We start from the raw sequence: 15,067 nt of genomic DNA on the forward strand, positions 1-15,067 counted from the left end.
CTTAATAACTATATTATCAAATGCATTTCCTGATCTGTTTTATTTATGGAATGTGTAAATCATTGAGATGTTTCACCTTTACCATGCAGCTCCAAAAAATGCTAGACTAGCTAGACGAGTCCATCTTCTAGGAAGTTGAACATTTATCTTTAAACGTATTTGTGTTTTATTACTAATCAAACAACTTGACATAGCTAGCAGAAGGCAGTTTTTGTATCACCAATACACATTACTATATATCCTTTTTCTCAATGATAGTAGCTTTTAATCTGAAAGGCTTGATGATTACCACAATATATCAGTTGTAGCCACAGAATTATAATACATGAAAGCCATTCACTGTGCTACAAATAGTGTCCGCTATTAAATATTTACTCAGATACATATCCACACAATGATATTTATATAAATAGCCATAGAGCCATTTATTCTAATATACTCAATGTAAAAAAATATTGAAGTGCTAATTGCATTGTGCTACATGTATCCACATGGCAATCAGGAAGGACTGTGTAACAGTGCTTGTCACTGCATGCCCAGCTGTTGGGCACCTCTGAGAGAAAACTATGTGATGATTAGAAAACCCAGTCAAAAATGTTCAAATACAGTGTAATAAGGTTTATTAATTTTATAAAATATTTCACTATGTGGAATAGTCTTTGGCTGAAAATAACTTCAAGGTGACAGGATGGACCTTTTCTATAAATTATGAAAATATTCTATTTCTTTATGATGGTTGTGTGTGTGTGTGTGTGTGTGTACATGTGTGTAAGTGCATGTGCATGCATACACACAATATGTGGGGATAATACTACCAACATGAAGTACTATAGCCCATCTAGAATATCCTTTCAAATCTTTATCAGGGTAGCCCTAGAGACTCCTCCAGAAAGTTAGTCTGTTTCAGTTGTCATCGATTCATTCTCAGGACTTAAGCAATGACTCTATTTTTGAATAAACCATTTACTTGGATGCAGGACTTGGAGGAATCAAGATGGAAGTGATTGAGAGCCTTTTCTTTTAGCACGAGCTCTCATATTTGCAGAAGGTACTATGTAAGCTGCCAAGAAAGAAATTCATCCCACATGTCTACCCAGCGTCAAAGCTAACAAATGACAATGGAGGTGAATTTTCACTTTCATTGGGAAAAAAGCAATAATTAATTAGTTAGACTTAGGTTGACATGTTCATGACAGTACATGCCTGAGACCTTAAAATTAGACACTTAACATACAGCAGGAGTGGCCATTTATCCGAGAGGAGAATCTACTATTGTCATTTTCCTAAACCAAAGTAATGTCTAACTATATTTCAAATTCTTATCATCATGTACACCTATAAGTACAGCTCTCATCCTTCATCTAAATAGCATCTTTCCACAACAGACAGAAAACATTACAGCGAAGTAAAGTTGTTTAATAGAAACAGGAAATGACAAGAGAGTACACTGCCTCATTTAATAAGGGTACGACACAACTATTATAGCCAAATCTCAGAGAAGTCATAGAAAAGGGCAAAGGTTCATAAAAGCCAGAAGATAGATATTCCTGCTGTTACATAATTTCTGAAAGGCACATCAGGGAAGCTGCATCCATGAAGTCCCAAAATTGTCGTGTCCTATAGAATATATGAATAATGACAATACCATGTTATCTGACAAGCAGATAGGAACATTTCACAGAATTTTTATACTTGGCCAAAAAACTACAGGCAACTTATAGGGCTCTGGAGCCTGAGGCTTTCTACAAGGATCTCACATATGGCTAGATGCATGGGTTCCGGCAAAGGGAGAGAGAACTCTGGCAGGGAGGGGGAACAGCTTCCATTGCCTCTGCTGCCGGGTATTGCTCCTTTTGTCACTACTGCTGCTTCAGTTGCCCCAGCTGGGCTGAACCAGCAGGAGACTGACTAATCCGTGAGGGATGCTGGGGAGCTTCTGGAAGAGATTTTAGGAGAGCCCATCTCTTCTCCAAGTGATGGTGTTACAGCTCTTATGACAGAAGCTCTCATACAATGCTCACTTTTATTCCTGAACAGGATTCTTAAATACAGTTTTTTGGATGGGTCAGTGTCTAATAGCAGGTACTTTCTATTTGTTGGCCTGAGAGCTTGAGAAGACTTCATTTACATATTCAGGGTCCTGGTCCTTTTTCTACTACCCATCTGAAGAGCCTATGTGACCTGTGGTCACATCTTCACCTGTGGAGGAGGGTCTTGGAGCATTGCCCCAGGTGATTAGTTTGTCTTGAACCTCCCTACAGGGGTCTGTGAGGGGCATAGCTACTTTAGGCCCTGATATCCTGGGAGACTGGGAATGCACCTGACATCCCTTTTAGGGTCTCCGGGAGATTCTACATATTCTGACCAGGAATCAGGGTACCTCTCCCAGCACCACAAAAACTGATGGTTTGTATGAAAGCAAGAAAATAACATATATTTAATTCTCAATTTAAAGATAAAATTATAACTGTGCATGGTTTGATGTTAGCATTGGGAAGGCAGAGTCAGGTATATCTTTAGGACAGCTGAGGCTATGAAGAGAGAGAGCCCCTTTTAACAAAATCATAGATAAAATATATTAAAAAAAGGAAATTGTGAAACAATTTCCTGTAAAAATCCATGCAGAGAAAGTCAATTTTCAATACCGATTATTAAAATAAGTTAACATTTCAACTTGAATACATAACTCTGTTTGTGCATTGATCTCGGTTTGGATAATTCTATTCTAAAAGCTCATGACAATTGTCATATATAAATTTGTAGTGTTGTGATTTCGGAAAATAGCAATAACATTGTATTCAGATGCCAGATTTGACTTTACTTAAGGAATATCAATCTTTCCATTATTGTAAGTATTTATAATTAAATTAGAAATAAGGAAATTTAATGTTAATATTCATAATTTTGTTTTAAAATATAAATTATATTCTTAATAATAAAATGATTTTAAGTTTGTAGATTATCCATCATAGTAGATACTTTTCAAATAAATTTTCATTTCAATTTAAGAAATGTAGATTATGTTTACACTTTGAATTAACTAAAAATATATCAGATAATTTAAGTTTGAAGAATATGAAAGAAATTAAATAACATAGTTATTTTCTAAATCCACTTATTAGACTCATAATAAGTTTTCATAATATGCATAGGATTTGAAAAGTACTTGTATTGATAGGTTATTTTAGTTGGATTTAAAATTGTTCATTTGGATACATAGAATACTAATAAAGATTAGACAGCAAAGTTAGACATATATGTATATAATTTTATATATATTTTTAAATTGTATTCACCACAACCAACCATAGGACTAAGGTTGGGGACCCCTATGGAAGAATTAGGAGAAGTATTGAAGAAGCTGAATAGGATGGCAACCCCATAGGACAACCAAAAGTATCAACAAACACAGAAAGCAGGGAGCCCCCAGAGACTTAGCCATCAACCAAAGCTGGTCCCTGGCACAAATGTAGCAGACGACTGCCTTGTATGATCTAAGTGAGATGGGATACAGTTAATCCTGTAGAAACAAGATGTCCCAGGGCATGGAGATGCTGGGGATGGGGTCGGAAGTGGTGAATGTGGGTGAGTATAGTGATGGTGGGTGGAGGAGCACCCTCTCAGAGGCAAAGGGGATGGGTTATGGGAAGAACCCTGGGAGGGGGAACCAGAAAATGGAGGGCACAATTGGAATGTAAATAAATAAAATAATTATTAAAAGATAAATAATTTATTAATTTATGGATATTTTATTTAATATTGTTTATAAATATAAAATCTAAAGTTGACAGGCTACTAGTATAGTGAATTAAATGTTATAAATGCATGGTTTGAAATTTAATTTAAAATATGAATGTACAACTAAAGATTATACTTTGACATTGTTTGTTGTTTTGTTTATGTGAGAGAAGGTCTTTCCTTGTATTGGGGTAGCCTTGAATCAAAAAAATTTTGACACACCATCCTTACTTGGGTTGGATGAGCCTTTAAACCCAGTTCGAAAATTTTCTTTAAATACTGAACATTTCCCTGAAAGAAGAAAAACTTAAGGTGATATTCTAAGATGGAGAATTGAAATAAAATATTTTTCAGAACAGTCTTTTTTTTTTGTTTGTTGCTGTTCTTTTTCAGAAAGCAACAAGATAACAACGTTAGAAGACAATAGACAATAGCGTGTCAAAAAAAATAAAGACTGAAACCAACTCAATAATTCTAAGTTTAAAGCAGGTAAAATGTTATATATACAGCACAATTTTCATCCCTTAAACTATTTAATGAATAAAACAAAGTAAGCATGTTAGATCTGGTGAAGTTAAGAAAACAAGATACCTAAAAAAGGTTAGTGGAATGAACATGAAGATAGATTGGGGAACAGCAGGTAAATTTAGGAATGGAACAATGTTAGATAATCTCAAGAAGGTAGCAATGAATATCCTAGTAAGAGCACCAGTGGAAGGGGAAGCCCTGGGTCCTGCTAAGACTGAACCCCCAGTGAACTAGACTATGGGGGGAGGGCGGCAATGGGGGGAGGGTTGGGAGGGGAACACCCATAAGGAAGGGGAGGGGGGAGGGGGATTTTGCCCGGAAACCGGGAAAGGGAATAACACTTGAAATGTATATAAGAAATACTCAAGTTAATAAAAAAAAAAATTAAAAAAAAAAAAGAAGTCAAATGCAGGAAGGATAAAATCTTGGGACACTCTTTAACTTAATGAAGAGCTCCAGACTAGAACTCCCAATCAGGACAGATGTCCACAGTAATGGTAGTCAGCTACAAGGTGATAAGATGACTTAATGCTCATAATAAAACAAAACAAAATACAGAGGCTTCAATTATGAATAGAATGTTACCATCATTTGAGTGTGAAATATTCTCCAAATGACTGTTTTGGTTCTTCTTTAGTAAGCAATTCAAAGGTTTATTATGAAGATTTATTTAAATAAGTTATTAAATACTGACTATCAAATAGTTGCTTAATAGTCATTGTTTATTATTTCCACCAACAGGTGCTCTCATTGTTATTTCTCATTTAATTTATTTGTTATTGGATTTTATTTTTACATTTCAAATGTTTTCTCCTTTTCAGGTTTCCAATCCATAAAACCCCTTCCCCAATCCCCCTCCCCTTTTTTCTATGCGGGTGTTCCCCTCCCCAACCACCGGTCCTTTCCCATCTCCCTGCCCTACACTGCAGGGGGGGTCCAGCCTTGGCAGGACCAAGGGGTTCTCCTCCCTTTGGTGCCCAACAGGGCCATCTTCTGCCACACATGCAGCTGGAGCCATGTATCTGTCCATGTTTAGTCTTTGGTAGCCCTGATTGTTTGGTATTGTTTTTCTTATGGTTTTGCAAGCACCTTCAGTTCTGTCAATCCTTTCTCTAGCTCCTCCAGTGGGGACCCCATTCTCAATTCAATGGTTTGGTGCTAGCATTCTCCTTTGTATTTGTCCATGCTCTGGCAGAGCCTCTCAGGAGACAGCTATATTAGGTTCCTGTCAGCATCACCAATATTGTCTGGGTTTGGTGGCTATATGTATATGAGTTGCATCTCCAGGTGGGGCAGGCTCTGAATGGCCATTCTTTCAGTCTCTGCTCCAAACTTGATCTCCATGTATTTTCTTATGAATATTTTCGTTCTCCTTTTAAAAAGTAATGAAGCATCCACACTTCAGTTATCTTTCTTCTTGAGTTTCATGTGGATTGTATCTTGGGTAATTCAAACTTTTGGACTAATATCCATTTATCAGTAGGTATATACCATGTGTGGTTTTTGTGACTGGGTTATCATACTCAGGATGATATTTTCTAGTTCCATCCATTTTCCTATGAATTTCATGAAGTCATTGTTTTTATTAGCTGTACAGTACAGTACCCCATTGTGTAAATGTACCACATTTTCTGTATCCATTCCTGTGTTGAAGGACATCTGGGTTCTTTCCAGATTCTGGCTATTATAAATAAGGCTGCTATTGATCCTTTTTTCTTTTTTAAAAGTTGGTAACATTGCATGAGATGTCATGTTGTTTTTAGTAGATATGGTCTAGGTAATAGAAATGGATAGTAGTGATGAGTACTTAAAAATTATGCCATCTTTTAATAATGTTACTGCTGATATGAACACAAGCATTAAGAACCATGCAGTGAAGCCTTTGAAAACCATGAGACAGTAAAGCTTGGAAACTTTGCTTTCATCAGAGAGTGTAGTCGGAGAAACATCAATGCTAATAAAACAATAGCGGAGTAAATGGTTAGAATTAAAAATGTAATTCAAGAATATTGTGTTGTGTAAAGAACATAGACAATATGCAAGAATTGACTTACAACTGTAGTAAATAAATAGGAAACTTGTATCCTTACTTTTCATATAAATCTATAATAATCCAATGGGACATATTTATGTAAATGAAATGCATGTGCAAAGTAATGTGCGTGTACATTTTATCTCCTTCATACCAAAATAACATGAAGCAGTGAGGAATGCAGTTTCAGCTCTGCAAAATGTTGAACATGAGTCTAAAAAAATACTTCTTGAATACAATAGAATATATTTAAATGAACTCGGAGTTTATCATAAGGTTTTTTTGGGTAGATGTATTTATTTTCTCATTTATATTTTTATGAGAGAGAGATAGAGAGAGAGAAACAGACAGACAGACAGACAAAAACAGAGATACAGACAGAGAGAAAGAGAGAGGGCACACATCATTCTAACTTGCATTCTAGGGACTAAACTCATGGAGTCAGACTTGGAGGCTTTCCTCTTCTGGCCTAGTCACGTCTATCACTACCACAAGACCTTTGCATAGTGATATAACTCTGCTTGAGGAAGTCTAATAATTACTTTATTTTTAGACACATCAGTATACTTAAATCAATGAATAAATATAATAATATAAATAATTGATATCAAACACCTTTAAGATTCATAAACACCAATTCACTTTCTTGGAGTCTTGTTAATAAATGCAAACCCTCATATACCCATGCTCAGTTCCTCATTTTCATTTTGCAGCATTCATGAATGCATACTAAGAGTATAAATCAACTGTCATTAACGATGAAAATAGCAAATACAGTCAGGTGAATTTACTACAGCCTTAAGAAGAACAACTTTTAACACTTATAAATTGTGGAGTTATAAAAACATCATTGTTCCATCAACTTCTTAAATGAGATTGGAGTGTGTCAAGTGACTCCCCCTCTTGAAGTTATTTGTCTCCTGACATCTCAGATATGACACTTGAAGATTTTAATCTTACTTTTCTGATGTTTGCCTCATCTCCTTTTATTAGGTACTAAATTTTGTGTCTCCTCAGTCTAAGAAAAAAATAGTATGCAATTCAGAGATCATTCCATAATCTTCACACTTGAATGTCTCCAAACCAAGCATAAGGTATCATCTGTTCCCTTTTCCCTCAGACAAGCTTCTCCATAGCACTCCAACAAATGTTTCTCAATGACTCAGAGGCCAAAGTTGGAACACTCACAGTCATATTTGAGTATTTGGTCATTATTTAGAATGCAGAACATGTACTTCCCACAGCCCCCTAACATCAACTGTTTTTATTTTCCTCTTAAAACACAGATAAGAACACACCCGTATCAAGACTTCTGCACTAACCTGTTTTTCTAAAATAGGTGAAGAGTCAAATTAAGGTTTGCTATTAAGAATTTTATGTAAAAAAATTTGATAAATATACTTCTGCTTATATTTTTCTTCTTAAAAATCACAAGTACTATTCCACCAAATACTTATTTGCTGCTTTTATATATCTGAAAATTTTTCCATGGAAATATCAACATCTATTAAGGCATGAAATTGGAGCTACTTATTACTGTAACATCTATCTTCTTTAAACTACAAATTAATAACATTAATTCAATATGTAACTTACAGCATAAAGTTAAGGAAGCAAAATCACATGAGGTAGGTACTAAAAGGAAACATTTTTTTAAATAAACTGTTATTAATTTGAGTTGCTATTTGAAGGAAAGAAAAAATGTGTAATTTATACCTAGAAATATAAGTAGGACTTCACAGAGATGTTAAGTACATCATTCCAATCTATATTGTAATTGTATCTGTCTTAAACTATACCTCAGAAGAATGAAAATGAACAAATGCAGCCATATAATATTTGCAGTGAACTGTATGCCTTTTGGGTGATACTAATTTAAATCTTCATAAAAAAATAAGATTATTCTTTAGGATTTATAGTGTAATAATTACCACATATCAAAAAAGAGTCTTTTGAAAAACTATTTTACAGAGAAGCAGGAGAAAATAAGCTTTATTAAAAGTGAGAAAAACACAAAGAAACACTGAGATTAAGAAGCTGAGAACACTGAGAAGCTTTTCAAAAGAGTGTATTCAACAGTGCCAAATTCTGCAGGAGAATTAAGGAGGATAAAAACAAAACGGGGGATTGGCTGTATTGATGAGGAAATCATTAGTAATTGAAGCAAAAGCTTCTCCAGGGTAGTCATAGAAAACGGGACCACATGCAAGGCATTGGGGGATGAAGTGCAAATGAAGACATTGCCTTTAACCATTTTTGTTCATGAGGCTTCGTCATGAGGAAAATAGGCTGTGGCATTCTGAATTCTTATTCCATGGGAAATGTCAAGGGGAGGTCTGACTGAGGAAAAATAACACTGGCTTGAAATACACGTTATAAGAAAGGAAGACTAGTACAGGGAGCCAAGTGAGAACAGAAACAGTGTTCTTAAGCATTCGGAACAATAATATCATATCGGATTGAATACGTTCCCTAACGAAAAGGAAAATTCAAAGATCAATAGCATGTAGAAAGAAAAAAACCCATGTATCTTTCCCAGTGCGAATAGCTAAAGGATGCAGAGTTTTTGATGATTTAATAACAGATGGTAAAAAGCATGTTCACCCTTGCTTTGGTATCGGGTCACTTTTAGATGATCAATAATGATTATGGAGATTCTATCTCGTTAGTAAATATTACGTTTTGTGTCAGTGTTGTCAGTTGACAAAACAAAGTGCACTTAGTTTTGGGCTGAATTATCTCCATGTAAGGTTCATGTAGATGCTTGTGGTGGTTTGATAGTTTTGGCCCCTATAGATTCATGTGTTTGAGTGTTTGTTCCATAGGGAGTGACACTGTGAGAAGATATGGCCCTGTTGTAGTAGGCATGGCCTTGTTGAGGGGTAGTGTATTACTGTGGGGGTAAACTTTGAGTTCTCCTCTGCTCAACATCTGTCCAGTATGGACAAAGGAGGGCAAAGGAGGATGCAGACCTGTTCAGAAATAGTTCTTTACATCGAATCCAATCTTTTTTGTCAGAATATCGGCAACTCAGTTCACAGGGTCAGCAGCAGCAGTCCGATCCATGGATGGGAGCAATGGCAGTTTGATTCAGATGAAACTGCAATGCTCTGCTAATTGGCCCAAGTCCTCGCGATTGGCAAGGAGCTCCTAGAATACCACAGGATGTTCTTTGGTGCATTTCTCTCTACAGTCACGACAAACAATTGTAAGCAAAGAAGGCAAGGAAAACTGAAAGCTGATTTTGATGCAATCGCTGAAAGGTCTTCATTCAAGCTTGAGCTCTGGCCTCGCTTTCATAACTGATGCCACAGGACAGTGGTTGAAGTCCTGAGCCCAGATTCAAGCAAGCATTTATAGTGGCACACAAAAAAGCAAGGGGGTATCCAGCTTGGCATGCATCTGATTTGGGGGACAATTATTAAATTTCCTTCCCTTTAAAGTGATTGACAGGTGCTGGTAAGCAAACCATAAACTTTCATAAGTAAATATCTTTAAGAACACCTGTAACTTCTGCTTTTCTCCTGTTTAGAGCTATAAGGGAATGACCTGGAGACCAGTGGTAGAAGCAAGCCTGGATGTTAAATCCAGTTCAACCTCAGGTCAGTGTCTCTAAGATGCTGCCTGAACCCAAGATGGAGTTGGTCTAGGCTCTCACTTCCAACTGTACTTATTCTTTTAAGAAATTCGACTCTCTCTTCCTCCTTCTCTCTCTCTCTCTCTCTCTCTCTCTCTCTCTCTCTCTCTCTCTCTCTCCCTCCTTCCCTCTCTCTCTCTCTCTCTCTCTCTCTCTCTCTCTCTCCCTCCCTCACTCCCTCTCTCTCTCTCTCTCAGCAATCATGCTCTACGGTAATGCATTATATGGTTACCATTATTGCACTAATGCATTCAGTGTAAGATATTAGTCACATGTGAACAATACAACAATACATTTTTAACAAAGCAGCCCTGAAGTATGTAACTACACATATCATTGCATACAATCATTTTAATCTTTTTTAGTTGCTCTACAATGTACCATATATCATTATGTCATTTTAAATAAAGCATACTTAGGCTCCCTCAAATATCTCACTCCAGCTACTCCAAATACCCCTGTACAATATATTCATTTTCTATTTTATGTCCTATCTTCTTTGTGTATCTCTGTATTCTCTTTAAATGTACTTTGCTGTAATTGTATCTGTCTGGTTCAAAGAGGAATTTCCTGGTTGTGTTTTGGGACAAAATCTCTCAGTGTAAGGATGGATATTAAAAGTATGGTTAGGCGTTATGGTTCTTTAGCAAAGTTGAAGTTGTAGGTTCACTTCCATAGTCCATGATTACACTAATCTTGGTTAGTTGGTTAGATTTTCAGTATCAAGCATGAGATGTCCATCCTGTGGACTGGGTCTTATAAAGTTTCTATATAGGAAAGAAACAATAGAATAAAAAGAAATTCCAATATTTGGTGACGGATCTTTGACAACTATATATCTGATAGAAGATTGGCATAAAGAATATACTAAGATCTCAAACAAACAAAACACAACAGAACCCAAGGTCCATTCAATAAATGGGACTGGAGCATGAGCAGTGAGTTCTTAAAAGACAAAGAAGAAGGGGAAACCATCAAAAAACGATTTCAAAAAAATGTTTTAAGTTCCTAGAAATTCAGTATAGGCAAATAAGAACAACTTTGAAATTTTATATCACCTCAATCAGAATGGCAAACAACAACAAAAACAACAACAACAACAACAACAACAACACACAGACACAGAATACTAGAATGGGTGTATGTAAAAATAGAACATTGATTCACTCTCTTTGGAGTTAGAATACTGTATCAGATATTCTGGAAACAGTAGAAATTTTCAAAATGATCAAAAATAGATTTCCTAGTTTATTCAGCTGTATCACTGAGAGACATGTGCCCAAAGTATTTGACGTCCTACTTCACAGATAGTTGTTCAGCCGTGATAACTGCTACTGTATTCAAAATTATTAGGGTTTGGAAGCAAACTAAATGTCCTTCAACAAATGAAGGGATAATGAAAAGTGGTGCATATATAATATTGCAATGAATTTATGTGTAAGTAAAAGTTAAATCATGAACTTTGCAGGTAAATTATAATAGGTGATATTAATTAATATAGTCCATACTCAGAAAGACAAATGTTAGAGGATCTTGCTTATGAGAATTCAAACCCCATAGCTTAACGTTCATATACACAGCCTCAAGTAAGTCCAGGAACCATAAAAGTATAAAGGAACCATTGCAGGAATATGTGTGGGAAAGAGAGGGAAATAGCTGGTTATAAAACAATCTTAAAGAAAAATGAGAAAGATGGGCTTCTCTAACTAGGGTTGGGAAGGTATATAAACACAAAATTGGGGCAAAATAATTGATTTTATTTTTTTAAGCAGAATAAAAGACCTTGTGAACGTGTACACACTCAGTACCAAATCAGAATGACTATCCTAAAGAATTCTGATAGTGAACATGGATAAGTGTGTGGAAAGGAGGAACATTTCATCACATCATTGCTCGAGAGAATGGAGATTAATGAAGCCATTGTGAATAGGTATAAAAGTTTCTTTTTTCTTACTTTTTGTTTTTTGTTACTTTCCTTCCCCCTATCTCCAAATGATCTATTGTATGTATTTTGCTGTTATACCATTTCTGGATATAAACCTAACTGATTCCATATCCTATCACAAAGATTGTCTTGTATTAATGCTCTCATTTTTTTACTGTTAACTTCCAAGTGTTTGTCACTTTAAGCAGGATCTTCCAGCTTACTCTCACCTTTGCAAAAGTGTATATACGTTAACAGTTCCTGGGACACACAAGTTTTCCAATCCCAAGATATAACATCAAATTTATCAGACATTTTAGATATGAAAAGTAGTTTGAATTTTCTTTTTGATTATGTAATTTCCACAGTTTAAAATAAATGTAAAATAAATGTAAATCATTAAATGATGATCAAAAATGAAATGTGGAACTATTTGTTAAATTATGTATAATATAACCATATTTATTAAGAGTGTAGCCCAGTATCAAAAGGAAATTCCAACAATAAACTTATCACAACTACTTTATATTTTTGTAGAAATACAATCCATGCATTAATAATCTGTGAGAGAACTGTTACTTGGTTATTTCTGGTGAGTTATTATTAATCATTTAATATATAATGATCCTAGTCATGATCAATTCATAAACATAATGTTGAAGCACTGTAAATGGGGAGAAGGTTAAAAATAGAAGGTTAATGATACGAAGATAAGAGTTTACAACAAATAATGGGTAGATAATTTTAATAATGCTCTGATATCTTAATCTAAGTAACTAATGTCTTTATCTGTTGTAAACACCAGGAAATAAAATAAACTTGTACAAAACTATTCATATCTTTTACTAACAGTCAAAGGAATTAAGTAATAACTGAGTATTAATTACAGACAGGAGACAAATGTGGAAAAATAGAAAATTTTCTTTATAATGCAGTTTCCCTCGTTTCTATCTCCATTTCTAATTCAGGATCTGTAAGCAAAACCTACTCAAACATCCCTAATCAATACAGTAGGAGAGCCCTCTTTTATTGTGTCTCCCTAAAGCTTCCCTGAGCCTACAGTCTCATAAACAGAGCATATCCAAAACTTCCTTAACTCTGGTGTTGGAATTATTACTCTTCCTGACTTTATTTAGCCTTCTAATAGAAATGAGGAACCATTGTTATTGTTCTAACATTGCAATTGTTTGAACTTCACTTATTCCCATAATTCCTTTTCAGGGCAAGCATAAATATAAAACCAGAGCAATGGTTTGAATATCAATGTTCCTATAAAACAGTAACACATTTAGCTGTTAAGCTCTTATACATACATACATACATACATACATACACACATACATACATAACATATACATATACATCATTACATATACATACACATACACATATACATACACATACATGTACATATACACACACATACACACATGCAGACACACACACACACACATATATATATACACATACATATACACACATATATATATATACATATATGCCTTGACTTTTACTTGTTGATGGACATTAGGATTTTGAAGGATTGATTATAATTACATATGTCTTTCATAAAAAACAGTCATGTACAAAGTTTTCTTTTAGTTCTTGGCTTATTTGAAGTCCTTGTTCAGATTCTTTTTGATTATAGTCTTTTCTGGCTACGCATTTAGCACTGCAACCTGCTTTGCCCTGATTAGCTTAAACTGATTCTCCTTAAACTTTTTAATTCATACTGTAGCTCTCATCATCACAATTATTCTATTTAATTTTTAATTTAGTTATTTTATTTAATTTTCTCTTAATGAGTATCACATCCTTCTTAAGCTAATTCAATACCTTAAAGGTACTAGACACCAATTATCTTTCTGTCTCTGTTTTTATCTCAATCATCTATCTTATCTATCTATCTATCTATCTATCTATCTATATCTATCCATCATCATTCTTTCATACATCTATCATCTAAACTTCATCATTTATCTGTTATCTTTCTACCTGCCATTTATCTTTTTTTATTGTGCTTTGTCCATTTTCTATTACCTCATTTCTATTTTAATTTTTCCAGTTAAATTACTTATTTATTTGAATTATAATCTGATCATAACATCCTCTCCCCGTGTCTCTCATTCACATAGTCCTTCCCTCCACTCTGCTCCTCTTCTTCTCTGAAAAGCGGGATATCCTTCTTGGTACCAACCCACCCTTGCACATCAAGTTCCTGCAGGAATAGATACATCCTTTCACATTGAAGTCAAACAAGGCAGCCCAGTTAAGGGAATGGGTCCACAGCCAGGCAAAACTGTCAGCGACAGGCCGATCTCCAATTGTTGGGGGACTCACATGAAGACCAAGCTGCACATCTGATATATATTTGTAGGGGGACCCCATGTGTGTTTTTTGGTTGGTGGTTCAGTCACTGGGAAATGCCAAAATTCCAGGTTCCTTGGCTCTGTTGGACTTCTTGTGAGTCTCTATCCTATCTGGATCCCTTTCTCCTTCCTCCAACACGTCCATGAGACTCCTCTGCATCTGTTTCAGCCAACTGCTGAGTAGAGCGTAGTCAACTGTCAGAGGATAGTTATGCTAGGTTCCCGTCTGCAAGTATCGTTAATAGAGTCAGAGATTGCTTCTTTCCCATGGGATGGGTCTCCAGTTGGACCAGTCATTAATTGGTTACTCTCTCAGGCTTTGCTCTATTTTTTGCACACATACTTCTTGTAGGCAGGACAAATTTTGGATCAATTGTTATGTAGTTGGTTTGGTGTCCTTGAGGTAGCCATGTCAGACTCTATATCGCTCACTACTAAGAATTTCAGTTATTTTAATTAATAAAACTATTCCTAAGCTATGAAGTACAGTTTCATAAAAAGAAACAATTGATGAAAAATATGTTTGTCTAGTAATGTAATGACAGCATTTTTGGTGAGAAATTTATAGTGCAAAACCAACCAAAGCAACAATTTGCTTTATTTCCATCTCTACTATATTGAAATACAACATTAAGTGTACTAATTTAATGTCTAGTTACTTGTGAATTTGTTTTGCATAAATGCTGTGCAAATTTCAAATACAGTAGTACAATCTAAATCAGTAGCTAGATAGACTCTACTTGCACAACAGTACTTATGAGTTTTCATTCTAAAGCTTGGACAATAACATTTGCATTACTACATTTTTTCATTCACAATGGAAAACACATTTTCTCAAT

This window comes from Rattus norvegicus, chromosome 11, assembly GCF_036323735.1.
Source record: "Rattus norvegicus strain BN/NHsdMcwi chromosome 11, GRCr8, whole genome shotgun sequence".
Lineage (NCBI taxonomy): Eukaryota > Metazoa > Chordata > Mammalia > Rodentia > Muridae > Rattus > Rattus norvegicus.